The sequence below is a fragment of the Carcharodon carcharias genome, chromosome 22, assembly GCF_017639515.1.
Source record: "Carcharodon carcharias isolate sCarCar2 chromosome 22, sCarCar2.pri, whole genome shotgun sequence".
In the NCBI taxonomy this organism is placed as follows: domain Eukaryota; kingdom Metazoa; phylum Chordata; class Chondrichthyes; order Lamniformes; family Lamnidae; genus Carcharodon; species Carcharodon carcharias.
The window spans coordinates 52286842-52313514 of record NC_054488.1 but is presented as its reverse complement, the minus strand read 5'-3'; positions in this window follow the sequence as shown (position 1 = coordinate 52313514).

Below are 26673 nucleotides of genomic sequence, written 5' to 3'. Positions count from 1 at the left end.
CTTGCAGTGTGTGCTGTGTCTGCAGGTTGCAGTGTGTGCTCTGTCTGCAGGTTGCAGTGTGTAAGTTTGCAGTGTGTGCTCTGTCTGCAGGTTGCAGTTGTTAAGGTTGCAGTGTGTACTCTGTCTGCAGGTTGCAGTGTGTGCTCTGTCTGCAGGGTTGCAGTGTGTGCTGTGTCTGCAGGTTGCAGTGGGTAATGTTGCAGTGTGTGCTCAGTCAGCAGGTTGCAGTGTGTGCTTTGTCTGAAGGTTGCAGCGTGTATTCTGTCTGCAGGTTGCAGTGTGTAAGGTTGCAGTGTGTACTCTGTCTGCAGGGTGCAGAGTGTAAGGTTGCAGTGTGTACGCTGTCTGCAGGTCGCAATGTGTAACGTTGCAGTGTGTGCTCTGTATGCAGGTTACAGTGTGTAAAGTTGCAGTGTGTGCTCTGTCTGCAGGTTGCAGTGTGTAAGCTTGCAGAGTGTTTTGTGTCTGCAGGTTGCAGTGTGTGCTCTGTCTGCAGGTTGCAGTGTGTGCTCTGTCTGCAGGTTGCAGTGTGTGCTCTGTCTGCAGGTTGCAGTGTGTGCTCTGTCTGCAGGGTTGCAGTGTGTGCTGTGTCTGCAGGTTGCAGTGTGTAAGCTTGCAGTGTGTGCTGTGTATGCAGGTTGCAGGGTGTAAGCTTGCAGTGTGTGCTGTGTCTGCAGGTTGCAGTGTGTGCTGTGTCTGCAGGTTGCAGTGTGTAAGCTTGCAGTGTGTGCTCTGTCTGCAGGTTGCAGTGTGTGCTCTGTCTGCAGGTTGCATTGTGTAAGGTTGCACTGTGTGCTCAGTCTGCAGGTTGCAGTGCGTACTCTGTCTGCAGGTTGCAGTGTGTAAGCTTGCAGTGTGTGCCCTGTCAGCAGGTTGCAGTGTGTAAGCTTGCAGTGTGTGCTGTGTCTGCAGGTTGCAGTGTGTGCTCTGTCTGTAGATTACTGTGTGTAAGGTTGCAGTGTGTGCTCTGTCTGCAGGTTGCAGTGTGTAAGGTTGCAGTGTGTACTCTGTCTGCAGGTTGCAGTGTGTAAGCTTGCAGTGTGTGCTGTTTATGCAGGTTGCAGTGTGTGCTCTGTCTGCAGGTTGCAATGTGTAAGGTCACAGTGTGTACTCTGTTTTGCAGGCTGTACTGTGTGCTCTGTCTGCAGGTTGAAGTGTGTAAGGTTGCAGTGTGTGCTGTGTCTGCAGGTTACAGTGTGTGCTGTGTCTGCAGGTTCCAGTGTGTGCTGTGTCTGCAGGTTGCAGTGAGTGCTCTGTCTGCAGGTTGTAGTGGGGGCTCTGTCTGCAGGTTGCAGTGTGTACTCTGTCTGCAGGGTTGAAGTGTGTGCTGTGTCTGCAGGTTGCAGTGTGTATTCAGTCTGCAGGTTGCAGTGTGTATGGTTGCAGTGCGTGCTCTGTCAGCAGGTTGCAGTGTGTGCTGTGTCTGCAGGTTGCAGTGTGTATTCAGTCTGCAGGTTGCAGTGTGTATGGTTGCAGTGCGTGCTCTGTCAGAAGGTTGCAGTGTGTGCTGTGTCTGCAGGTTGCAGTGTGTATTCTGTCCGCAGGTTGCAGTGTGTATGGTTGCAGTGTGTATTCTGTCTGCAGGTTGCAGTGTGTGTTCTGTTTGCAGGTTGCAGTTTGTAAGGTTGCAGTGTATGCTCTGTCAGCAGGTTGCAGTGTGTAAGTTTGCAGTGTGTGTTTCGCCTGCAGGTTGCAGTTGTTAAGGTTACAGTGTGTACTCTGTTTTGCAGGCTGTACTGTGTGCTCTGTCTGCAGGGTGCAGAGTGTAAGGTTGCAGTGTGTACGTTGTCTGCAGGTTGCAGTGTGTAACGTTGCAATGTGTGCTCTGTCTGCAGGTTACAGTGTGTAAGGTTGCAGTGTGTGCTCTGTCTGCAGGTTTCAGTGTGTAAGCTTGCAGTGTGTGCTGTGTATGCAGGTTGCAGTGTGTAAGCTTGCAGTGTGTGCTGTGTCTGCAGGTTGCAGTGTGTGCTGTGTCTGCAGGTTGCAGTGTGTGCTCTGTCTGCAGGTTGCAGTGTGTGCTCTGTCTGCAGGTTGCAGTGTGTGCTCTGTCTGCAGGTTGCAGTGTGTGCTCTGTCTGCAGGTTGCAGTGTGTGCTCTGTCTGCAGGTTGCAGTGGGGGCTCTGTCTGCAGGTTGCAGTGTGTGCTCTGTCTGCAGGTTGCATTGTGTAAGGTTGCACTGTGTGCTCCGTCTGCAGGTTGCAGTGCGTACTCTATCTGCAGGTTGCTGTGTGTAAGCTTGCAGTGTGTGCTGTGTATGCAGGTTGCAGTGTGTAAGCTTGCAGTGTGTGCTGTGTCTGCAGGTTGCAGTGTGTGCTGTGTCTGCAGGTTGCAGTGTGTGCTGTGTCTGCAGGTTGCAGTGGGATCTCTGTCTGCAGGTTGCAGTGTGTGCTCTGTCTGCAGGGTTGCAGTGTGTGCTCTGTCTGCAGGTTGCAGTGGGTAATGTTGCAGTGTGTGCTCTGTCAGCAGGTTGCAGTGTGTGCTGTGTCTGCAGGTTGCAGTGTGTATTCTGTCTGCAGGTTGCAGTGTGTAAGATTGCAGTGTGTGCTCTGTCAGCAGGTTGCAGTGTGTGCTGTGTCTGCAGGTTGCAGTGTGTATTCTGTCTGCAAGTTGCAGTGTGTAAGGTTGCAGTGTGTGCTCTGTCAGTAGGTTGCAGTGTGTGCTGTGTCTGCAGGTTGCAGTGTGTATTCTGTCTGCAGGTTGCAGTGTGTATGGTTGCAGTGTGTATTCTGTCTGCAGGTTGCAGTGTGTGTTCTGTTTGCAGGTTGCAGTGTGTAAGGTTGCAGTGTATGCTCTGTCAGCAGGTTGCAGTGTGTAAGTTTGCAGTGTGCGCTCTGTCTGCAGGTTGCAGTTGTTAAGGTTACAGTGTGTACTCTGTTTTGCAGGTTGTAGTGTGTGCTCTGTCTGTAGGTTGCAGTATGTAAGGTTGCAGTGTGTACTCTGTCTGCAGGTTGCAGAGTGTAAGGTTGCAGTGTGTATGCTGTCTGCAGGTTGCAGTGTGTAACGATGCAATGTGTGCTCTGTCTGCAGGTTACAGTGTGTAAAGTTGCAGTGTGTAAGCTTGCAGTGTGTGCTGTGTCTGCAGATTGCAGTATGTGCTCTGTCTGCAGGTTGCGGTGTGTAAGGTTGCAGTGTGTGCTCTGTCTACAGGTTGCAGTGTGTGCTGTGTCTGCAGGTTGCAGTGGGTAATGTTGCAGTGTGTGCTCAGTCAGCAGGTTGCAGTGTGTGCTGTGTCTGCAGGTTGCAGTGTGTATTCTGTCTGCAGGTTGCAGTGTGTAAGGTTGCAGTGTGTACTCTGTCTGCAGGGTGCAGAGTGTAAGGTTGCAGTGTGTACGCTGTCTGCAGGTTGCAGTGTATAAAGTTGCAATGTGTGCTCTGTCTGCAGGTTACAGTGTGTAAAGTTGCAGTTTGTGTTCTGTCTGCAGGTTGCAGTGGGTAAGCTTGCAGTGTGTGCTGTATGCAGGTTGCAGTGTGTAAGGTTGCAGTGTGTGCTGTGTCTGCAGGTTGCAGTGAGTGCTCTGTCTGCAGGTTGCAGTGAGTGCTCTGTCTGCAGGTTGCAGTGAGTGCTCTGTCTGCAGGTTGTAGTGGGGGCTCTGTCTGCAGGTTGCAGTGTGTACTCTGTCTGCAGGGTTGAAGTGTGTGCTGTGTCTGCAGGTTGCAGTGTGTATTCAGTCTGCAGGTTGCAGTGTGTATGGTTGCAGTGTGTGCTGTGTCTGCAGGTTGCAGTGTGTGCTGTGTCTGCAGGTTGCAGTGTGTATTCAGTCTGCAGGTTGCAGTGTGTATTCAGTCTGCAGGTTGCAGTGTGTATTCTGTCTGCAGGTTGCAGTGTGTATGGTTGCAGTGTGTATTCTGTTTGCAGGTTGCAGTGTGTATGCTTGCACTGTGTCTTCTGTTTGCAGGTTGCAGTGTGTAAGCTTTCAGTGTCTGCCCTGTCAGCAGGTTGCAGTGTGTAAGTGGCAGTGTGTGCTATATCAGCAGGTTGCAGTGTGTAAGGTTGCAGTGTCTGCCCTGTCAGCAGGTTGCAGTGTGTAAGATTGCAGTTTGTGCACTGTCTGCAGGTTGCAGTGTGTAAGGTTGCAGTGTATGCTGTGTCAGCAGGTTGCAGTGTGTGCGGTGTCTGCAGGTTGCAGTGTGTATTCTGTCTGCAGGTTGCAATGTGTGCTCTGTCTGCAGGTTGCAGTGTGTAAACTTGCAATGTGTGCTGTCTGCAGCTTGTAGTGTGTAAGGTGGCAGTTTGTGCTATGTCTGCAGGCTGCGGTGTATAAAGTTGCAGTGTGTGCTCTGTCTGCAGGTTGCAGTGTGAGGGTTCAGTGATTGATCTGTCTGCAGGTTGCAGTGTGTGCTCTGCCTGCAGGCTGCAGTATGTGCTCTGTCTGCATGTTGCAGTATATGCTCTGTCTGCAGGTTGTGGTGTGTAAGGTTGCAGTGTGTGCTCTCTCTGAAAGTTGCAGTGTGTGCTGTGCCTGCAGGTTGCAGCGTGTAAGGTTGCAGTGTTTGCTCTGTCTGCAGGTTGCAGTGTTTGCTCTGTCTGCAGGTTGCAGTGGGGGCTCTGTCTGCAGGTTGCAGTGTGTGCTCTGTCTGCAGGGTTGCAGTGTGTGCTGTGTCTGCAGGTTGCAGTGGGTAATGTTGCAGTGTGTGCTCTGTCAGCAGGTTGCAGTGTGTGCTGTGTCTGCAGGTTGCAGTGTGTGCTGTGTCTGCAGGTTGCAGTATATGCTCTGTCTGCAGGTTGTGGTGTGTAAGGTTGCAGTGTGTGCTCTCTCTGAAAGTTGCAGTGTGTGCTGTGCCTGCAGGTTGCAGCGTGTAAGGTTGCAGTCTTTGCTCTGTCGGCTGGTTGCATTGTGTAAGCTTGCAGTGTGTGCTGTGTCTGCAGGTTGCAGTGTGTGCTCTGTCTGCAGGTTGCAGTGTGTGCTCTGTCTGCAGGTTGCAGTGTGTGCTCTGTCTGCAGGTTGCAGTGTGTGCTCTGTCTGCAGGGTTGCAGTGTGTGCTGTGTCTGCAGGTTGCAGTGGGTAATGTTGCAGTGTGTGCTCTGTCAGCAGGTTGCAGAGTGTGCTCTGTCAGCAGGTTGCAGAGTGTGCTGTGTCTGCAGGTTGCAGAGTGTGCTGTGTCTGCAGGTTGCAGTGTGTGCTCTGTCTGCAGGTTGCAGTGTGTGCTCTGTCTGCAGGTTGCAGTGTGTGCTCTGTCTGCAGGTTGCAGTGTGTGCTCTGTCTGCAGGTTGCAGTGTGTGCTCTGTCTGCAGGTTGCAGTGTGTGCTCTGTCTGCAGGTTGCAGTGTGTGCTCTGTCTGCAGGTTGCAGTGTGTGCTCTGTCTGCAGGTTGCAGTGTGTGCTCTGTCTGCAGGTTGCAGTGTGTGCTCTGTCGGCAGGTTGCAGTGTGTGCTCTGTCGGCAGGTTGCAGTGTGTGCTCTGTCTGCAGGTTGCAGTGTGTGCTCTGTCTGCAGGTTGCAGTGTGTGCTCTGTCTGCAGGTTGCAGTGTGTGCTCTGTCTGCAGGTTGCAGTGTGTGCTCTGTCTGCAGGTTGCAGTGTGTGCTCTGTCTGCAGGTTGCAGTGTGTGCTCTGTCTGCAGGTTGCAGTGTGTGCTCTGTCTGCAGGTTGCAGTGTGTGCTCTGTCTGCAGGTTGCAGTGTGTGCTCTGTCTGCAGGTTGCAGTGTGTGCTCTGTCTGCAGGTTGCAGTGTGTGCTCTGTCTGCAGGTTGCAGTGTGTGCTCTGTCTGCAGGTTGCAGTGTGTGCTCTGTCTGCAGGGTTGCAGTGTGTGCTGTGTCTGCAGGTTGCAGTGTGTAAGCTTGCAGTGTGTGCTGTGTATGCAGGTTGCAGGGTGTAAGCTTGCAGTGTGTGCTCTGTCTGCAGGTTGCACTGTGTGCTCCGTCTGCAGGTTGCACTGTGTGCTCCGTCTGCAGGTTGCAGTGCGTACTCTGTCTGCAGGTTGCTGTGTGTAAGTTTGCAGTGTGTGCTCTGTCTGCAGGTTGCATTGTGTAAGCTTGCAGTGTGTGCTGTGTATGCAGGTTGCAGTGTGTAAGCTTGCAGTGTGTGCTGTGTCTGCAGGTTGCAGTGTGTGCTCTGTCTGCAGGTTGCAGTGGGGGCTCTGTCTGCAGGTTGCAGTGGGGGCTCTGTCTGCAGGTTGCAGTGTGTGCTCTGTCTGCAGGTTGCATTGTGTAAGGTTGCACTGTGTGCTCCGTCTGCAGGTTGCAGTGCGTACTCTGTCTGCAGGTTGCTGTGTGTAAGCTTGCAGTGTGAGCTGTGTATGCAGGTTGCAGTGTGTAAGCTTGCAGTGTGTGCTGTGTCTGCAGGTTGCAGTGTGTGCTGTGTCTGCAGGTTGCAGTGGGATCTCTGTCTACAGGTTGCAGTGTGTGCTCTGTCTGCAGGGTTGCAGTGTGTGCTGTGTCTGCAGGTTGCAGTGGGTAATGTTGCAGTGTGTGCTCTGTCAGCAGGTTGCAGTGTGTGCTGTGTCAGCAGGTTGCAGTGTGTGCTGTGTCTGCAGGTTGCAGTGTGTATTCTGTCTGCAGGTTGCAGTGTGTAAGATTGCAGTGTGTGCTCTGTCAGCAGGTTGCAGTGTGTGCTGTGTCTGCAGGTTGCAGTGTGTATTCTGTCTGCAAGTTGCAGTGTGTAAGGTTGCAGTGTGTGCTCTGTCAGTAGGTTGCAGTGTGTGCTGTGTCTGCAGGTTGCAGTGTGTATTCTGTCTGCAGGTTGCAGTGTGTATGGTTGCAGTGTGTGCTCTGTCAGCAGGTTGCAGTGTGTGCTGTGTCTGCAGGTTGCAGTGCGTATTCTGTCTGCAGGTTGCAGTGTGTAAGATTGCAGTGTGTGCTCTGTCAGCAGGTTGCAGTGTGTGCTGTGTCTGCAGGTTGCAGTGTGTATTCTGTCTGCAAGTTGCAGTGTGTAAGGTTGCAGTGTGTGCTCTGTCAGTAGGTTGCAGTGTGTGCTGTGTCTGCAGGTTGCAGTGTGTATTCTGTCTGCAGGTTGCAGTGTGTATGGTTGCAGTGTGTATTCTGTCTGCAGGTTGCAGTGTGTGTTCTGTTTGCAGGTTGCAGTGTGTAAGGTTGCAGTGTATGCTCTGTCAGCAGATTGCAGTGTGTAAGTTTGCAGTGTGTGCTCTGTCTGCAGGTTGCAGTTGTTAAGGTTACAGTGTGTACTCTGTTTTGCAGGTTGTAGTGTGTGCTCTGTCTGCAGGTTGCAGTGTGTAAGGTCACAGTGTGTACTCTGTTTTGCAGGCAGTACTGTGAGCTCTGTCTGTAGGTTGCAGTATGTAAGGTTGCAGTGTGTGCTCTGTCTGCAGGGTGCAGAGTGTAAGGTTGCAGTGTGTATGTTCTCTGCAGGTTGCAGTGTGTGCTCTGTCTGCAGGTTGCAGTGTGTGCTCTGTCTGCAGGTTGCAGTGTGTGCTCTGTCTGCAGGTTGCAGTGTGTGCTCTGTCTGCAGGTTGCAGTGTGTGCTCTGTCTGCAGGTTGCAGTGTGTGCTCTGTCTGCAGGTTGCAGTGTGTGCTCTGTCTGCAGGTTGCAGTGTGTGCTCTGTCTGCAGGTTGCAGTGTGTGCTCTGTCTGCAGGTTGCAGTGTGTGCTCTGTCTGCAGGTTGCAGTGTGTGCTCTGTCTGCAGGTTGCAGTGTGTGCTCTGTCCGCAGGTTGCAGTGCGTACTCTGTCTGCAGGTTGCATTGTGTAAGAGTGCAGTGTGTTCTCTGTCTACAGTTTGCAGTGTGTGCTGTGTCTGCAGCTTGCAGTGTGTAAGGTGGCAGTGTCTGCTCTGTCTGCAGGTTGCAGTGTGTACTCTGTCTGCAGGTTGCAATGGGTAATGTTGCAGTGTGTGCTCTGTCAGCAGGTTGCAGTGTGTGCTGTGTCTGCAGGTTGCAGTGTGTATTCTGTCTGCAGGTTGCAGTGTGTATGGTTGCAGTGTGTATTCTGTCTGCAGGTTGCAGTGTGTATGGTTGCAGTGTGTATTCTGTCTGCAGGTTGCAGTGTGTATGGTTGCACTGTGTCTTCTGTTTGCAGGTTGCAGTGTGTAAGCTTTCAGTGTCTGCCCTGTCAGCAGGTTGCAGTGTGTAAGTGGCAGTGTGTGCTATGTCAGCAGGTTGCAGTGTGTAAGGTTGCAGTTTGTGCACTGTCTGCAGGTTGCAGTGTGTAAGGTTGCAGTGTCTGCCCTGTCAGCAGGTTGCAGTGTGTAAGATTGCAGTTTGTGCACTGTCTGCAGGTTGCAGTGTGTAAGGTTGCAGTGTATGCTGTGTCAGCAGGTTGCAGTGTGTGCGGTGTCTGCAGGTTGCAGTGTGTATTCTGTCTGCAGGTTGCAATGTGTGCTCGGTCTGCAGGTTGCACTGTGTAAACTTGCAATGTGTGCTGTCTGCAGCTTGTAGTGTGTAAGGTGGCAGTTTGTGCTATGTCTGCAGGCTGCGGTGTGTAAAGTTGCAGTGTGTGCTCTGTCTGCAGGTTGCAGTGTAAGGGTTCAGTGATTGATCTGTCTACAGGTTGCAGTGTGTGCTCTGCCTGCAGGCTGCAGTATGTGCTCTGTCTGCATGTTGCAGTATATGCTCTGTCTGCAGGTTGCAGCGTGTAAGGTTGCAGTCTTTGCTCTGTCTGCTGGTTGCATTGTGTAAGCTTGCAGTGTGTGCTGTGTCTGCAGGTTGCAGTGTGTGCTGTGTCTGCAGGTTGCAGTGTGTGCTCTGTCTGCAGGTTGCAGTGGGGGCTCTGTCTGCAGGTTGCAGTGTGTGCTCTGTCTGCAGGTTGCAGTGTGTGCTCTGTCTGCAGGTTGCAGTGTGTGCTCTGTCTGCAGGTTGCAGTGTGTGCTCTGTCTGCAGGTTGCAGTGTGTGCTCTGTCTGCAGGGTTGCAGTGTGTGCTGTGTCTGCAGGTTGCAGTGGGTAATGTTGCAGTGTGTGCTCTGTCAGCAGGTTGCAGAGTGTGCTGTGTCTGCAGGTTGCAGTGTGTATTCTGTCTGCAGGTTTCAGTGTGTATGGTTGCAATGTGTGCTCTGTCAGCAGGTTGCAGTGTGTGCTGTGTCTGCAGGTTGCAGTGTGTATTCTGTCTGCAGTTTGCAGTGTGTATGGTTGCAGTGTGTATTCTGTCTGCAGGTTGCAGTGTGTGTTCTGTTTGCAGGTTGCAGTGTGTAAGTTTGCAGTGTATGCTCTGTCAGCAGGTTGCAGTGTGTAAGTTTGCAGTGTGTGCTCTGTCTGCAGGTTGCAGTTGTTAAGGTTACAGTGTGTACTCTGTTTTGCAGGTTGTAGTGTGTGCTCTGTCTGCAGGTTGCAGTGTGTAAGGTCACAGTGTGTACTCTGTTTTGTAGGCAGTACTGTGTGCTCTGTCTGCAGGTTGCAGTATGTAAGGTTGCAGTGTGTACTCTGCAGGGTGCAGAGTGTAAGGTTGCAGTGTGTATGCTGTCTGCAGGTTGCAGTGTGTAAGGTTGCCGTGTGTGCTCTGTCTGCAGGTTGCAGTACGTACTCTGTCTGCAGGTTGCTGTGTGTAAGCTTGCAGTGTGTGCTGTGTATGCAGGTTGCAGTGTGTAAGCTTGCAGTGTGTGCTGTGTCTGCAGGTTGCAGTGTGTGCTCTGTCTGCAGCTTGCAGTGGGAGCTCTGTCTGCAGCTTGCAGTGGGAGCTCTGTCTGCAGGTTGCAGTGTGTGCTCTGTCTGCAGGGTTGCAGTGTGTGCTGTGTCTGAATGTTGCAGTGGGTAATGTTGCAGTGTGTATTCTGTCAGCAGGTTGCAGTGTGTGCTGTGTCTGCAGGTTGCAGTGTGTATTCTTTCTGCAAGTTGCAGTGTGTAAGGTTTCAGTGTGTGCTCTGTCAGTAGGTTGCAGTATGTGCTGTGTCTGCAGGTTGCAGTGTGTATTCTGTCTGCAGGTTGCAGTGTGTATGGTTGCAGAGTGTATTCTGTCTGCAGGTTGCAGTGTGTGTTCTGTTTGCAGGTTGCAGTGTGTAAGGTTGCAGTGTATGCTCTGTCAGCAGGTTGCAGTGTGTAAGTTTGCAGTGTGTGCTCTGTCTGCAGGTTGCAGTTGTTAAGGTTACAGTGTGTACTCTGTTTTGCAGGTTGTAGTGTGTACTCTGTTTTGCAGGTTGTAGTGTGTACTCTGTCTGCAGGTGGCAGTGTGTGGTATGTCTGCAGGTTGCAGTGTGTACTCAGTCTGCAGGTTGCAGTGTGTAAGGTCGCAGTGTGTACTCTGTCTGCAGGTTGCAGTGTGTAAGGTTGCAGTGTGTGCTCTGTCTGCAGGTTGCGGTGTTAAAGGTTGCAGTGTGTGCTCTGTCTGCAGGTTGCAGTGTGTGCTCTGTTTGCAGGTTGCATTGTGTAAGGTTACAGTGTGTGCTCTGTCTGCAGGTTGGAGTGTGTGCTGTGTCTGCAGGTTACAGTGTGCAAGGTTACAATGAGTGCTCTGTCTGCAGGTTGCAGTGTGTGCTCTGTCTGAAGGTTGCATTGTGTGCTCTGTTTGGAGGTTGCATTGTGTAAGGTTGCCGTGTGTGCTCTGGCTGCAGGTTGCAGTGTGTGCTGTGTCTGCAGGTTGCAGTGTGTAAGGTTGCAGTGTGTGCTTTCTCTGCAGGTTGCAGTGTGTACTCTGTCTGCAGGTTGCAGTGTGTAAGGTTGCAATGTGTGCTCTGTCTGCAGGTTGCAGTGTGTATTCTGTCTGCAGGTTGCAGTGTGTATTCTGTCTGCAGGTTGCAGTGTGTATGGTTGCAGTGTGTGTTCTGTCTGCAGGTTGCAGTGTGTAAGGTTGCAGTGTGTACTCTGTCTGCAGGTTGCAATTTCTAAGGTGGCAGTTTGTGCTCTGTCTGCAGGTTGCAGTGCGTAAGCTTGCAGTCTGTGCCCTGTCTGCAGGTTGCAGTGTGTAAGGTGGCAGTTTGTGCTCTGTCTGCAGGTTGCAGTGTGAAAGGTTGCAGTGTGTGCTCTGTCTGAAGGTTGCAGTGTGTGCCCTGTCAGCAAGTTGCAATGTGTAATGTTGCAGTTTATGCACTGTCTGCATTTTGCAGTGTGTGAGGTTGCTGTGTGTGCTCTGTCTGCAGATTGAAGAGTGTAAGGTTGCAGTGTGTATTCTGTCTGCAGGTTGCAGTGTGTAAACTTGCAATGTGTGCTCTGTCTGCAGGTTGCAGTGTGTAAGGTTGCAGTGTGTGCTCTGTCTGCAGGTTACAGTGTGTAAGGTTGCAGTGTGTGCTCTGTCTGCAGGTTGCAGTGTGTAAGGTTGCAGTGTTACTGTCTGCAGGTTGCAGTGTGTGCTCTGTCTGCAGGTTGCAGTGTGTGCTCTGTCTGCAGGTTGCAGTGTGTGCTCTGTCTGCAGGGTTGCAGTGTGTGCTCTGTCTGCAGATTACTGTGTGTAAGTTTGCAGTGTGTGCTGTGTCTGCAGGTTGCAGTGTGTAAGGTCACAGTGTGTACTCTGTTTTGCAGGCAGTACTGTGTGCTCTGTCTGTAGGTTGCAGTATGTAAGGTTGCAGTGTGTGCTCCGTCTGCAGGGTGCAGAGTGTAAGGTTGCAGTGTGTATGCTGACTGCAGGTTGCAGTGTGTGCTCTGTCTGCAGGTTGCAGTGTGTGCTCTGTCTGCAGGGTTGCAGTGTGTGCTGTGTCTGCAGGTTGCAGTGTGTAATCTTGCAGTGTGTGCTGTGTATGCATGTTGCAGGGTTTCAGCTTGCAGTGTGTGCTGTGTCTGCAGGTTGCAGTGTGTGCTCTGTCTGCAGGTTGCAGTGTGGGCTCTGTCTGCAGGTTGCAGTGTGTGCTCTGTCTGCAGGTTGCATTGTGTAAGGTTGCACTGTGTGCTCCGTCTGCAGGTTGCAGTGCGTACTCTGTCTGCAGGTTGCTGTGTGTAAGCTTGCAGTGTGTGCTGTGTATGCAGGTTGCAGTGTGTAAGCTTGCAGTGTGTGCTGTGTCTGCAGGTTGCAGTGTGTGCTCTGTCTGCCGGTTGCATTGTGTAAGGTTGCACTGTGTGCTGTGTCTGCAGGTTGCAGTGTGTAAGCTTGCAGTGTGTGCTGTGTATGCAGGTTGCAGGGTGTAAGCTTGCAGTGTGTGCTGTGTCTGCAGGTTGCAGTGTGTGCTGTGTCTGCAGGTTGCAGTGTGTGCTCTGTCTGCAGGTTGCAGTGTGTGCTCTGTCTGCAGGTTGCAGTGTGGGCTCTGTCTGCAGGTTGCAGTGTGTGCTCTGTCTGCCGGTTGCATTGTGTAAGGTTGCACTGCGTGCTCCGTCTGCAGGTTGCAGTGCGTACTCTGTCTGCAGGTTGCTGTGTGTAAGCTTGCAGTGTGTGCTGTGTCTGCAGGTTGCAGTGTGTGCTCTGTCTGCAGATTACTGTGTGTAAGTTTGCAGTGTGTGCTCTGTCTGCAGGTTGCAGTGTGTAAGCTTGTAGTGTGTGCTTTGTATGCAGGTTGCTGTGTGTAAGCTTGCAGTGTTTGCTGTGTATGCAGGTTTCAGTGTGTAAGCTAGCAGTGTGTGCTGTGTCTGCAGGTTGCAGTGTGTGCTCTGTCTGCAGGTTGCAGTGTGTGCTCTGTCTGCAGGTTGCAGTGGGATCTCTGTCTGCAGGTTGCAGTGGGATCTCTGTCTGCAGGTTGCAGTGTGTGCTCTGCCTGCAGGGTTGCAGTGTGTGCTCTGTCTGCAGGTTGCAGTGGGTAATGTTGCAGTGTGTGCTCTGTCAGCAGGTTGCAGTGTGTGCTGTGTCTGCAGGTTGCAGTGTGTATTCTGTCTGCAGGTTGCAGTGTGTAAGATTGCAGTGTGTGCTCTGTCAGCAGGTTGCAGTGTGTGCTCTGTCAGCAGGTTGCAGTGTGTGCTCTGTCAGCAGGTTGCAGTGTGTGCTCTGTCAGCAGGTTGCAGTGTGTGCTGTGTCTGCAGGTTGCAGTGTGTATTCTGTCTGCAGGTTGCAGTGTGTATGGTTGCAGTGTGTGTTCTGTCTGCAGGTTGCAGTGTGTACTCTGTCTGCAGTTTGCAGTGTGTGCTCTGTCTGCAGGTTGCAGTGTGTGCTCTGTCTGCAGGTTGCAGTGTGTGCTCTGTCTGCAGGTTGCAGTGTGTGCTCTGTCTGCAGGTTGCAGTGTGTGCTCTGTCTGCAGGTTGCAGTGTGTGCTCTGTCTGAAGGTTGCAGTGTGTGCTCTGTCTGAAGGTTGCAGTGTGTGCTCTGTCTTCAGGTTGCAGTGTGTACTCTTTCTGCAGGTTTCAGTGTGTAAGGTTGCACTGTGTGCTGTGTCTGCAGGTTACAGTGTGTGCTGTGTCTGCAGGTTCCAGTGTGTGCTGTGTCTGCAGGTTGCAGTGTGTGCTCTGTCTGCAGGTTGCAGTGCGTACTCTGTCTGCAGGTTGCATTGTGTAAGAGTGCAGTGTGTTCTCTGTCTACAGTTTGCAGTGTGTGCTGTGTCTGCAGCTTGCAGTGTGTAAGGTGGCAGTGTCTGCTCTGTCTGCAGGTTGCAGTGTGTACTCTGTCTGCAGGTTGCAATGGGTAATGTTGCAGTGTGTGCTCTGTCAGCAGGTTGCAGTGTGTGCTGTGTCTGCAGGTTGCAGTGTGTATTCTGTCTGCAGGTTGCAGTGTGTATGGTTGCAGTGTGTATTCTGTCTGCAGGTTGCAGTGTGTATGGTTGCAGTGTGTATTCTGTCTGCAGGTTGCAGTGTGTATGGTTGCACTGTGTCTTCTGTTTGCAGGTTGCAGTGTGTAAGCTTTCAGTGTCTGCCCTGTCAGCAGGTTGCAGTGTGTAAGTGGCAGTGTGTGCTATGTCAGCAGGTTGCAGTGTGTAAGGTTGCAGTTTGTGCACTGTCTGCAGGTTGCAGTGTGTAAGGTTGCAGTGTCTGCCCTGTCAGCAGGTTGCAGTGTGTAAGATTGCAGTTTGTGCACTGTCTGCACGTTGCAGTGTGTAAGGTTGCAGTGTATGCTGTGTCAGCAGGTTGCAGTGTGTGCGGTGTCTGCAGGTTGCAGTGTGTATTCTGTCTGCAGGTTGCAATGTGTGCTCGGTCTGCAGGTTGCAGTGTGTAAACTTGCAATGTGTGCTGTCTGCAGCTTGTAGTGTGTAAGGTGGCAGTTTGTGCTATGTCTGCAGGCTGCGGTGTGTAAAGTTGCAGTGTGTGCTCTGTCTGCAGGTTGCAGTGTAAGGGTTCAGTGATTGATCTGTCTACAGGTTGCAGTGTGTGCTCTGCCTGCAGGCTGCAGTATGTGCTCTGTCTGCATGTTGCAGTATATGCTCTGTCTGCAGGTTATGGTGTGTAAGGTTGCAGTGTGTGCTCTCTCTGAAAGTTGCAGTGTGTGCTGTGCCTGCAGGTTGCAGCGTGTAAGGTTGCAGTCTTTGCTCTGTCTGCTGGTTGCATTGTGTAAGCTTGCAGTGTGTGCTGTGTCTGCAGGTTGCAGTGTGTGCTGTGTCTGCAGGTTGCAGTGTGTGCTGTGTCTGCAGGTTGCAGTGTGTGCTGTGTCTGCAGGTTGCAGTGTGTGCTGTGTCTGCAGGTTGCAGTGTGTGCTCTGTCTGCAGGTTGCAGTGGGGGCTCTGTCTGCAGGTTGCAGTGGGGGCTCTGTCTGCAGGTTGCAGTGTGTGCTCTGTCTGCAGGTTGCAGTGTGTGCTCTGTCTGCAGGTTGCAGTGTGTGCTCTGTCTGCAGGGTTGCAGTGTGTGCTGTGTCTGCAGGTTGCAGTGGGTAATGTTGCAGTGTATGCTCAGTCAGCAGGTTGCAGAGTGTGCTCTGTCAGCAGGTTGCAGAGTGTGCTGTGTCTGCAGGTTGCAGTGTGTATTCTGTCTGCAGGTTTCAGTGTGTATGGTTGCAATGTGTGCTCTGTCAGCAGGTTGCAGTGTGTGCTGTGTCTGCAGGTTGCAGTGTGTATTCTGTCTGCAGGTTGCAGTGTGTATGGTTGCAGTGTGTATTCTGTCTGCAGGTTGCAGTGTGTGTTCTGTTTGCAGGTTGCAGTGTGTAAGTTTGCAGTGTATGCTCTGTCAGCAGGTTGCAGTGTGTAAGTTTGCAGTGTGTGCTCTGTCTGCAGGTTGCAGTTGTTAAGGTTACAGTGTGTACTCTGTTTTGCAGGTTGTAGTGTGTGCTCTGTCTGCAGGTTGCAGTGTGTAAGGTCACAGTGTGTACTCTGTTTTGTAGGCAGTACTGTGTGCTCTGTCTGCAGGTTGCAGTATGTAAGGTTGCAGTGTGTACTCTGCAGGGTGCAGAGTGTAAGGTTGCAGTGTGTATGCTGTCTGCAGGTTGCAGTGTGTAAGGTTGCCGTGTGTGCTCTGTCTGCAGGTTGCAGTACGTACTCTGTCTGCAGGTTGCTGTGTGTAAGCTTGCAGTGTGTGCTGTGTATGCAGGTTGCAGTGTGTAAGCTTGCAGTGTGTGCTGTGTCTGCAGGTTGCAGTGGGAGCTCTGTCTGCAGCTTGCAGTGGGAGCTCTGTCTGCAGCTTGCAGTGGGAGCTCTGTCTGCAGGTTGCAGTGTGTGCTCTGTCTGCAGGGTTGCAGTGTGTGCTGTGTCTGAATGTTGCAGTGGGTAATGTTGCAGTGTGTATTCTGTCAGCAGGTTGCAGTGTGTGCTGTGTCTGCAGGTTGCAGTGTGTATTCTTTCTGCAAGTTGCAGTGTGTAAGGTTTCAGTGTGTGCTCTGTCAGTAGGTTGCAGTATGTGCTGTGTCTGCAGGTTGCAGTGTGTATTCTGTCTGCAGGTTGCAGTGTGTATGGTTGCAGAGTGTATTCTGTCTGCAGGTTGCAGTGTGTGTTCTGTTTGCAGGTTGCAGTGTGTAAGGTTGCAGTGTATGCTCTGTCAGCAGGTTGCAGTGTGTAAGTTTGCAGTGTGTGCTCTGTCTGCAGGTTGCAGTTGTTAAGGTTACAGTGTGTACTCTGTTTTGCAGGTTGTAGTGTGTACTCTGTCTGCAGGTGGCAGTGTGTGGTATGTCTGCAGGTTGCAGTGTGTACTCAGTCTGCAGGTTGCAGTGTGTAAGGTCGCAGTGTGTACTCTGTCTGCAGGTTGCAGTATGTAAGGTTGCAGTGTGTGCTCTGTCTGCAGGTTGCGGTGTTAAAGGTTGCAGTGTGTGCTCTGTCTGCAGGTTGCATTGTGTGCTCTGTTTGCAGGTTGAATTTTGTAAGGTTGCCGTGTGTGCTCTGTCTGCAGGTTGGAGTGTGTGCTGTGTCTGCAGGTTACAGTGTGCAAGGTTACAATGAGTGCTCTGTCTGCAGGTTGCAGTGTGTGCTCTGTCTGAAGGTTGCATTGTGTGCTCTGTTTGGAGGTTGCATTGTGTAATGTTGCCGTGTGTGTTGTGTCTGCAGGTTGCAGTGTGTGCTGTGTCTGCAGGTTGCAGTGTGTAAGGTTGCAGTGTGTGCTCTGTCTGCAGGTTTCAGTGTGTACTCTGTCTACAGATTGCAGTGTGTAACGTTGCAATGTGTGCTCTGTCTGCAGGTTGCAGTGTGTGCTCTGTCTGCAGGCTGCAGTGTGTATTCTGACTGCAGGTTTCAGTGTGTATGGTTGCAGTGTGTGTTCTGTCTGCAGGTTGCAGTGTGTAAGGTTGCAGAGTTACTCTGTCTGCAGGTTGCAATTTCTAAGGTGGCAGTTTGTGCTCTGTCTGCAGGTTACAGTGCGTAAGCTTGCAGTGTGTGCACTGTCTGCAAGTTGCAGTGTGTAAGGTTGCAGTATTTACTCTGTCTGCAGGTTGCACTGTGTAAGGATGCAGTGTGTGTTCTGTCTGAAGGTTGCAGTGTGTGCCCTGTCAGCAAGTTGCAATGTGTAATGTTGCAGTTTATGCACTGTCTGCAGGTTGCAGTGTGTAAGGTTGCACTGTGTGCTCTGTCTGCAGATTGAAGAGTGTAAGGTTGCAGTGTGTATTCTGTCTGCAGGTTGCAGTGTGTAAACTTGCAATGTGTGCTCTGTCTGCAGGTTGCAGTGTGTAAGGTTGCAGTGTGTGCTCTGTCTGAAGTTTGCAGTGTGTAAGGTTGCAGTGTGTACTCTGTCTGCAGGTTGCAGTGTGTAAGGTTGCAGTGTTATCTGTCTGCAGGTTGCAGTGTGTGTTCTGTCTGAAGTTTGCAGTGTGTGCTCCGTCTGCAGGTTGCAGTGTGTAAGGTTGCAGTGTGTGCTCTGTCTGCAGGTTGCAGTGTGAGCTCAGTCTGCAGGTTGCAGTGTGTGCTCTGTCTGCAGGTTGCAGTGTGTGCTGTGTCTACAGGTTGCATTGTGTGCTGTGTCTACAGGTTGCAGTGTGTACTTTGTCTACAGGTTGCAGTGTGTGCTCTGTCTGCAGATTACTGTGTGTAAGTTTGCAGTGTGTGCTGTGTCTGCAGGTTGCAGTGTGTAAGGTCACAGTGTGTACTCTGTTTTGCAGGCAGTACTGTGTGCTCTGTCTGTAGGTTGCAGTATGTAAGGTTGCAGTGTGTGCTCCGTCTGCAGGGTGCAGAGTGTAAGGTTGCAGTGTGTATGCTGACTGCAGGTTGCAGTGTGTGCTCTGTCTGCAGGTTGCAGTGTGTGCTCTGTCTGCAGGTTGCAGTGTGTGCTCTGTCTGCAGGGTTGCAGTGTGTGCTGTGTCTGCAGGTTGCAGTGTGTAATCTTGCAGTGTGTGCTGTGTATGCATGTTGCAGGGTTTAAGCTTGCAGTGTGTGCTGTGTCTGCAGGTTGCAGTGTGTGCTCTGTCTGCAGGTTGCAGTGTGGGCTCTGTCTGCAGGTTGCAGTGTGTGCTCTGTCTGCAGGTTGCATTGTGTAAGGTTGCACTGTGTGCTCCGTCTGCAGGTTGCAGTGCGTACTCTGTCTGCAGGTTGCTGTGTGTAAGCTTGCAGTGTGTGCTGTGTATGCAGGTTGCAGTGTGTAAGCTTGCAGTGTGTGCTGTGTCTGCAGGTTGCAGTGTGTGCTCTGTCTGCCGGTTGCATTGTGTAAGGTTGCACTGTGTGCTGTGTCTGCAGGTTGCAGTGTGTAAGCTTGCAGTGTGTGCTGTGTATGCAGGTTGCAGGGTGTGCTGTGTCTGCAGGTTGCAGTGTGTGCTCTGTCTGCAGGTTGCAGTGTGTGCTCTGTCTGCAGGTTGCAGTGTGGGCTCTGTCTGCAGGTTGCAGTGTGGGCTCTGTCTGCAGGTTGCAGTGTGTGCTCTGTCTGCCGGTTGCATTGTGTAAGGTTGCACTGCGTGCTCCGTCTGCAGGTTGCAGTGCGTACTCTGTCTGCAGGTTGCTGTGTGTAAGCTTGCAGTGTGTGCTGTGTATGCAGGTTGCAGTGTGTAAGCTTGCAGTGTGTGCTGTGTCTGCAGGTTGCAGTGTGTGCTCTGTCTGCAGATTACTGTGTGTAAGTTTGCAGTGTGTGCTCTGTCTGCAGGTTGCAGTGTGTAAGCTTGTAGTGTGTGCTTTGTATGCAGGTTGCTGTGTGTAAGCTTGCAGTGTTTGCTGTGTATGCAGGTTTCAGTGTGTAAGCTAGCAGTGTGTGCTGTGTCTGCAGGTTGCAGTGTGTGCTCTGTCTGCAGGTTGCAGTGGGATCTCTGTCTGCAGGTTGCAGTGTGTGCTCTGCCTGCAGGGTTGCAGTGTGTGCTCTGTCTGCAGGTTGCAGTGTGTAAGTTTGCAGTGTGTGCTCTGTCAGCAGGTTGCAGTGTGTGCTCTGTCTGCAGGTTGCAGTGTGTATTCTGTCTGCAGGTTGCAGTGTGTAAGGTTGCAGTGTGTGCTCTGTCTGCAGGTTGCAGTGTGTGCTCTGTCTGCAGGTTGCAGTGTGTGCTGTGTCTGCAGGTTGCAGTGTGTATTCTGTCTGCAAGTTGCAGTGTGTAAGGTTGCAGTGTGTGCTCTGTCAGTAGGTTGCAGTGTGTGCTGTGTCTGCAGGTTGCAGTGTGTATTCTGTCTGCAGGTTGCAGTGTGTATGGTTGCAGTGTGTATTCTGTCTGCAGGTTGCAGTGTGTGTTCTGTTTGCAGGTTGCAGTGTGTAAGGTTGCAGTGTGTGCTCTGTCAGCAGGTTGCAGTGTGTAAGTTTGCAGTGTGTGCTCTGTCTGCAGGTTGCAGTTGTTAAGGTTACAGTGTGTACTCTGTTTTGCAGGTTGTAGTGTGTGCTCTGTCTGCAGGTTGCAGTGTGTAAGGTCACAGTGTGTACTCTGTTTTGCAGGCAGTACTGTGTGCTCTGTTGTAGGTTGCAGTATGTAAGGTTGCAGTGTGTACTCTGTCTGCAGGTTGCAGTGTGTAAGGTTGCAGTGTGTGCTCTGTCTGCAGGTTGCAGTGGGGGCTCTGTCTGCAGGGTGCAGTGTGTTCTCTGTCTGCAGTTTGCAGTGTGTAAGGTTGCAGTGTGTACTCCGACTGCAGGTTGCAGTGTGTAAGGTTGAAGTGTGTGCTCCGTTTGCAGGTTGCAGAGTGTAAGCTTGCAGTGTGTGCTTTGTCTGCAGATTGCAGTATGTGCTCTGTCTGCAGGTTGCGGTGTGTAAGGTTGCAGTGTGTGCTCTGTCTACAGGTTGCAGTGTGTGCTGTGTCTGCAGGTTGCAGTGGGTAATGTTGCAGTGTGTGCTCAGTCAGCAGGTTGCAGTGTGTGCTGTGTCTGCAGGTTGCTGTGTGTATTCTGTCTGCAGGTTGCAGTGTGTAAGGTTGCAGTGTGTACGCTGTCTGCAGGTTGCAGTGTATAAAGTTGCAATGTATGCTCTGTCTGCAGGTTACAGTGTGTAAAGTTGCAGTTTGTGCTCTGTCTGCAGGTTGCAGTGTGTAAGCTTGCAGTGTGTGCTGTGTATGCAGGTTGCAGTGTGTAAGGTTGCAGTGTGTGCTGTGTCTGCAGGTTGCAGTGAGTGCTCTGTCTGCAGGTTGTAGTGGGGGCTCTGTCTGCAGGGTTGAAGTGTGTGCTGTGTCTGCAGGTTGCAGTGTGTATTCAGTCTGCAGGTTGCAGTGTGTATGGTTGCAGTGCGTGCTCTGTCTGCAGGTTGCAGTGTGTGTTCTGTTTGCAGGTTGCAGTTTGTAAGGTTGCAGTGTATGCTCTGTCAGCAGGTTGCAGTGTGTAAGTTTGCAGTGTGTGCTCTGCCTGCAGGTTGCAGTTGTTAAGGTTACAGTGTGTACTCTGTTTTGCAGGCTGTACTGTGTGCTCTGTCTGCAGGGTGCAGAGTGTAAGGTTGCAGTGTGTATGCTGTCTGCAGGTTGCAGTGTGTAACGTTGCAATGTGTGCTCTGTCTGCAGGTTACAGTGTGTAAGGTTGCAGTGTGTGCTCTGTCTGCAGGTTGCAGTGTGTAAGCTTGCAGTGTGTGCTGTGTATGCAGGTTGCAGTGTGTAAGCTTGCAGTGTGTGCTGTGTCTGCAGGTTGCAGTGGGGGCTCTGTCTGCAGGTTGCAGTGTGTACTCTGTCTGAAGGTTCCAGTGTGTAAGGTTGCAGTGTGTACTGCTTCTGCAGGTTGCAGTTTGTAAGGTAGCAGTGTGTGCACTGTTTGCAGGTTTCAGTGTGTAAGCTTGCAGTGTGTGCTGTGTCTGCAGGTTGCAGTGTGTACTCTGTCTGCAGGTTGCATTGTGTAAGAGTGCAGTGTGTTCTCTGTCTACAGTTTGCAGTGTGTGCTGTGTCTGCAGCTTGCAGTGTGTAAGTTGGCAGTGTCTGCTCTGTCTGCAGGTTGCAGTGTGTACTCTCTCTGCAGGTTGCAATGGGTAATGTTGCAGTGTGTGCTCTGTCAGCAGGTTGCAGTGTGTGCTGTGTCTGCAGGTTGCAGTGTGTATTCTGTCTGCAGGTTGCAGTGTGTATGGTTGCAGTGTGTATTCTGTCTGCAGGTTGCAGTGTGTATGGTTGCACTGTGTCTTCTGTTTGCAGGTTGCAGTGTGTAAGCTTTCAGTGTCTGCCCTGTCAGCAGGTTGCAGTGTGTAAGTGGCAGTGTGTGCTATATCAGCAGGTTGCAGTGTGTAAGGTTGCAGTGTCTGCCCTGTCAGCAGGTTGCAGTGTGTAAGATTGCAGTTTGTGCACTGTCTGCAGGTTGCAGTGTGTAAGGTTGCAGTGTATGCTGTGTCAGCAGGTTGCAGTGTGTGCGGTGTCTGCAGGTTGCAGTGTGTATTCTGTCTGCAGGTTGCAGTGTGTGCTCTGTCTGCAGGTTGCAGTGTGTAAACTTGCAATGTGTGCTGTCTGCAGCTTGTAGTGTGTAAGGTGGCAGTTTGTGCTATGTCTGCAGGCTGCGGTGTGTAAAGTTGCAGTGTGTGCTCTGTCTGCAGGTTGCAGTGTGAGGGTTCAGTGATTGATCTGTCTGCAGGTTGCAGTGTGTGCTCTGCCTGCAGGCTGCAGTATGTGCTCTGTCTGCATGTTGCAGTATATGCTCTGTCTGCAGGTTGTGGTGTGTAAGGTTGCAGTGTGTGCTCTCTCTGAAAGTTGCAGTGTGTGCTGTGCCTGCAGGTTGCAGCGTGTAAGGTTGCAGTCTTTGCTCTGTCTGCTGGTTGCATTCTGTAAGCTTGCAGTGTGTGCTGTGTCTGCAGGTTGCAGTGTGTGCTCTGTCTGCAGGTTGCAGTGGCGGCTCTGTCTGCAGGTTGCAGTGTGTGCTCTGTCTGCAGGGTTGCAGTGTGTGCTGTGTCTGCAGGTTGCAGTGGGTAATGTTGCAGTGTGTGCTCTGTCTGCAGGTTGCAGTGTGTGCTGTGTCTGCAGGTTGCAGTGTGTGCTGTGTCTGCAGGTTGCAGTGTGTGCTGTGTCTGCAGGTTGCAGTGTGTGCTCTGTCTGCAGGTTGCAGTGTGTGCTCTGTCTGCAGGTTGCAGTGTGTGCTCTGTCTGCAGGTTGCAGTATATGCTCTGTCTGCAGGTTGTGGTGTGTAAGGTTGCAGTGTGTGCTCTCTCTGAAAGTTGCAGTGTGTGCTGTGCCTGCAGGTTGCAGCGTGTAAGGTTGCAGTCTTTGCTCTGTCTGCTGGTTGCATTGTGTAAGCTTGCAGTGTGTGCTGTGTCTGCAGGTTGCAGTGTGTGCTCTGTCTGCAGGTTGCAGTGTGTGCTCTGTCTGCAGGTTGCAGTGTGTGCTCTGTCTGCAGGTTGCAGTGTGTGCTCTGTCTGCAGGTTGCAGTGTGTGCTCTGTCTGCAGGTTGCAGTGGGGGCTCTGTCTGCAGGTTGCAGTGTGTGCTCTGTCTGCAGGGTTGCAGTGTGTGCTATGTCTGCAGGTTGCAGTGGGTAATGTTACAGTGTGTGCTCTGTCAGCAGGTTGCAGAGTGTGCTGTGTCTGCAGGTTGCAGAGTGTGCTGTGTCTGCAGGTTGCAGTGTGTGCTGTGTCTGCAGGTTGCAGTGTGTGCTGTGTCTGCAGGTTGCAGTGTGTGCTGTGTCTGCAGGTTGCAGTGTGTGCTGTGTCTGCAGGTTGCAGTGTGTGCTGTGTCTGCAGGTTGCAGTGTGTGCTGTGTCTGCAGGTTGCAGTGTGTGCTGTGTCTGCAGGTTGCAGTGTGTGCTCTGTCTGCAGGGTTGCAGTGTGTGCTGTGTCTGCAGGTTGCAGTGTGTAAGCTTGCAGTGTGTGCTGTGTATGCAGGTTGCAGGGTGTAAGCTTGCATTGTGTGCTGTGTCTGCAGGTTGCAGTGTGTGCTCTGTCTGCAGGTTGCAGTGTGGGCTCTGTCTGCAGGGTTGCAGTGTGTGCTCTGTCTGCAGGTTGCATTGTGTAAGGTTGCACTGTGTGCTCCATCTGCAGGTTGCAGTGCGTACTCTGTCTGCAGGTTGCTGTGTGTAAGCTTGCAGTGTGTGCTGTGTATGCAGGTTGCAGTGTGTAAGCTTGCAGTGTGTGCTGTGTTTGCAGGTTGCAGAGTGTGCTCTGTCTGCAGATTACTGTGTGTAAGTTTGCAGTGTGTGCTCTGTCTGCAGGTTGCATTGTGTAAGCTTGCAGTGTGTGCTGTGTATGCAGGTTGCAGTGTGTAAGCTTGCAGTGTGTGCTGTGTCTGCAGGTTGCAGTGTGTGCTCTGTCTGCAGATTACTGTGTGTAAGTTTGCAGTGTGTGCTCTGTCTGCAGGTTGCAGTGTGTAAGCTTGCAGTGTGTGCTGTGTATGCAGGTTGCAGTGTGTAAGCTTGCAGTGTGTGCTGTGTCTGCAGGTTGCAGTGTGTGCTCTGTCTGCAGGTTGCAGTGGGGGCTCTGTCTGCTGGTTGCAGTGTGTAAGGTCACAGTGTGTACTCTGTTTTGCAGGCAGTACTGTGTGCTCTGTCTGTAGGTTGCAGTATGTAAGGTTGCAGTGTGTACTCTGTCTGCAGGTTGCAGTGTGTGCTCTGTCTGCAGGTTGCAGTGTGTAAGGTTGCAGTGTGTACTCCGACTGCAGGTTGCAGTGTGTAAGGTTGAAGTGTGTGCTCCGTTTGCAGGTTGCAGAGTGTAAGCTTGCAGTGTGTGCTTTGTCTGCAGATTGCAGTATGTGCTCTGTCTGCAGGTTGCGGTGTGTAAGGTTGCAGTGTGCGCTCTGTCTGCAGGGTGCAGAGTGTAAGGTTGCAGTGTGTATGCTGTCTGCAGGTTGCAGTGTGTAACGTTGCAATGTGTGCTCTGTCTGCAGGTTGCAGTGTGTAAGGTTGCAGTGTGTGCTCTGTCTGCAGGTTGCAGTGGGGGCTCTGTCTGCAGGCTGCAGTGTGTGCTCTGTCTGCAGTTTGCAGTGTGTAAGGTTGCAGTGTGTACTCCGACTGCAGGTTGCAGTGTGTAAGGTTGAAGTGTGTGCTCCGTTTGCAGGTTGCAGAGTGTAAGCTTGCAGTGTGTGCTTTGTCTGCAGATTGCAGTATGTGCTCTGTCTGCAGGTTGCGGTGTGTAAGGTTGCAGTGTGTGCTCTGTCCACAGGTTGCAGTGTGTGCTGTGTCTGCAGGTTGCAGTGGGTAATGTTGCAGTGTGTGCTCAGTCAGCAGGTTGCAGTGTGTATGGTTGCAGTGTGTATTCTGTCTGCAGGTTGCAGTGTGTGTTCTGTTTGCAGGTTGCAGTGTGTAAGGTTGCAGTGTATGCTCTGTAAGCAGGTTGCAGTGTGTAAGTTTGCAGTGTGTGCTCTGTCTGCAGGTTGCAGTTGTTAAGGTTACAGTGTGTACTCTGTTTTGCAGGTTGTAGTGTGTGCTCTGTCTGCAGGTTGCAGTGTGTAAGGTCACAGTGTGTACTCTGTTTTGCAGGCAGTACTGTGTGCTCTGTCTGTAGGTTGCAGTATGTAAGGTTGCAGTGTGTACTCTGTCTGCAGGTTGCAGTGTGTGCTCTGTCTGCAGGGTTGCAGTGTGTGCTGTGTCTGCAGGTTGCAGTGGGTAATGTTGCAGTGTGTGCTGTGTCTGCAGGTTGCAGCGTGTATTCTGTTTGCAGGTCGCAATGTGTAACGTTGCAGTGTGTGCTCTGTATGCAGGTTACAGTGTGTAAAGTTGCAGTGTGTGCTCTGTCTGCAGGTTGCAGTGTGTAAGCTTGCAGAGTGTGCTGTGTCTGCAGGTTGCAGTGTGTGCTGTGTCTGCAGGTTGCAGTGTGTGCTGTGTCTGCAGGTTGCAGTGTGTGCTGTGTCTGCAGGTTGCAGTGTGTCCTGTGTCTGCAGGTTGCAGTGTGTGCTGTGTCTGCAGGTTGCAGTGTGTGCTGTGTCTGCAGGTTGCAGTGTGTGCTGTGTCTGCAGGTTGCAGTGTGTGCTGTGTCTGCAGGTTGCAGTGTGTGCTGTGTCTGCAGGTTGCAGTGTGTGCTGTGTCTGCAGGTTGCAGTGTGTGCTGTGTCTGCAGGTTGCAGTGTGTGCTGTGTCTGCAGGTTGCAGTGTCTGCTGTGTCTGCAGGTTGCAGTGTCTGCTGTGTCTGCAGGTTGCAGTGTCTGCTGTGTCTGCAGGTTGCAGTGTCTGCTGTGTCTGCAGGTTGCAGTGTCTGCTGTGTCTGCAGGTTGCAGTGTCTGCTGTGTCTGCAGGGTTGCAGTGTGTGCTCTGTCTGCAGGGTTGCAGTGTGTGCTCTGTCTGCAGGGTTGCAGTGTGTGCTCTGTCTGCAGGGTTGCAGTGTGTGCTGTGTCTGCAGGTTGCAGTGTGTAAGCTTGCAGTGTGTGCTGTGTATGCAGGTTGTAGGGTGTAAGCTTGCAGTGTGTGCTGTGTCTGCAGGTTGCAGTGTGGGCTCTGTCTGCAGGTTGCAGTGTGGGCTCTGTCTGCAGGTTGCAGTGTGTGCTCTGTCTGCAGGTTGCATTGTGTAAGGTTGCACTGTGTGCTCCGTCTGCAGGTTGCAGTGCGTACTCTGTCTGCAGGTTGCTGTGTGTAAGCTTGCAGTGTGTGCTGTGTATGCAGGTTGCAGTGTGTAAGCTTGCAGTGTGTGCTGTGTCTGCAGGTTGCAGTGTGTGCTCTGTCTGTAGATTACTGTGTGTAAGTTTGCAGTGTGTGCTCTGTCTGCAGGTTGCAGTGTGTAAGCTTGCAGTGTGTGCTTTGTCTGCAGATTGCAGTATGTGCTCTGTCTACAGGTTGCGGTGTGTAAGGTTGCAGTGTGTGCTCTGTCTACAGGTTGCAGTGTGTGCTGTGTCTGCAGGTTGCAGTGGGTAATGTTGCAGTGTGTGCTCAGTCAGCAGGTTGCAGTGTGTGCTGTGTCTGCAGGTTGCAGTGTGTATTCTGTCTGCAGGTTGCAGTGTGTAAGGTTGCAGTGTGTACTCTGTCTGCAGGGTGCAGAGTGTAAGGTTGCAGTGTGTACTCTGTCTGCAGGTTGCAGTGTGTAAGGTTGCAGTGTGTGCTCTGTCTGCAGGTTACAGTGTGTAAAGTGGCAGTTTGTGCTCTGTCTGCAGGTTGCAGTGTGTAAGCTTGCAGTGTGTGCCCTGTCAGCAGGTTGCAGTGTGTAAGGTTGCAGTTTATGCACTGTCTGCAGGTTGCAGTGCGTACTCTGTCTGCGGGTTGCAGTGTGGGCTCTGTCTGCAGGTTGCAGTTTGTACTCTGTCTGCAGGGTTGAAGTGTGTGCTGTGTCTGCAGGGTTGAAGTGTGTGCTGTGTCTGCAGGTTGCAGTGTGTATTCAGTCTGCAGGTTGCAGTGTGTATGGTTGCAGTGCGTGCTCTCTCAGCAGGCTGCAGAGTGTGCTGTGTCTGCAGGTTGCAGTGTGTGCTCTTTCTGCAGGTTGCAGTGTGTATGGTTGCAGTGTGTGTTCTGTCTGCAGGTTGCAGTGTGTGCTGTGTCTGCAGGTTGCAGTGTGTGCTGTGTCTGCAGGTTGCAGTGTGTGCTGTGTCTGCAGGTTGCAGTGTGTGCTGTGTCTGCAGGTTGCAGTGTGTGCTGTGTCTGCAGGTTGCAGTGTGTATTCTGTCTGCAGGTTGCAGTGTGTGTTCTGTTTGCAGGTTGCAGTTTGTAAGGTTGCAGTGTATGCTCTGTCAGCAGGTTGCAGGTGTAAGTTTGCAGTGTGTGCTCTGCCTGCAGTTTGCAGTTGTTAAGGTTACAGTGTGTACTCTGTTTTGCAGGCTGTACTGTGTGCTCTGTCTGCAGGGTGCAGAGTGTAAGGTTGCAGTGTGTACGCTGTCTGCAGGTTGCAGTGTGTAACGTTGCAATGTGTGCTCTGTCTGCAGTTTACAGTGTGTAAGGTTGCAGTGTGTGCTCTGTCTGCAGGTTGCAGTGTGTAAGCTTGCAGTGTGTGCTGTGTATGCAGGTTGCAGTGTGTAAGCTTGCAGTGTGTGCTGTGTCTGCAGGTTGCAGTGTGTGCTCTGTCTGCAGGTTGCAGTGGGGGCTCTGTCTGCAGGTTGCAGTGGGGGCTCTGTCTGCAGGTTGCAGTGTGTGCTCTGTCTGCAGTTTGCAGTGTGTAAGGTTGCAGTGGGGGCTCTGTCTGCAGGTTGCAGTGGGGGCTCTGTCTGCAGGTTGCAGTGTGTGCTGTGTCTGCAGGTTGCAGTGTGTATTCTGTCTGCAGGTTGCAGTGTGTAAGGTTGCAGTGTGTGCTCTGACAGCAGGTTGCAGTGGGGGCTCTGTCTGCAGGTTGCAGTGTGTGCTCTGTCTGCAGTTTGCAGTGTGTAAGTTTGCAGTGTGTGCTCTGTCTGCAGGTTGCAGTTGTTAAGGTTAC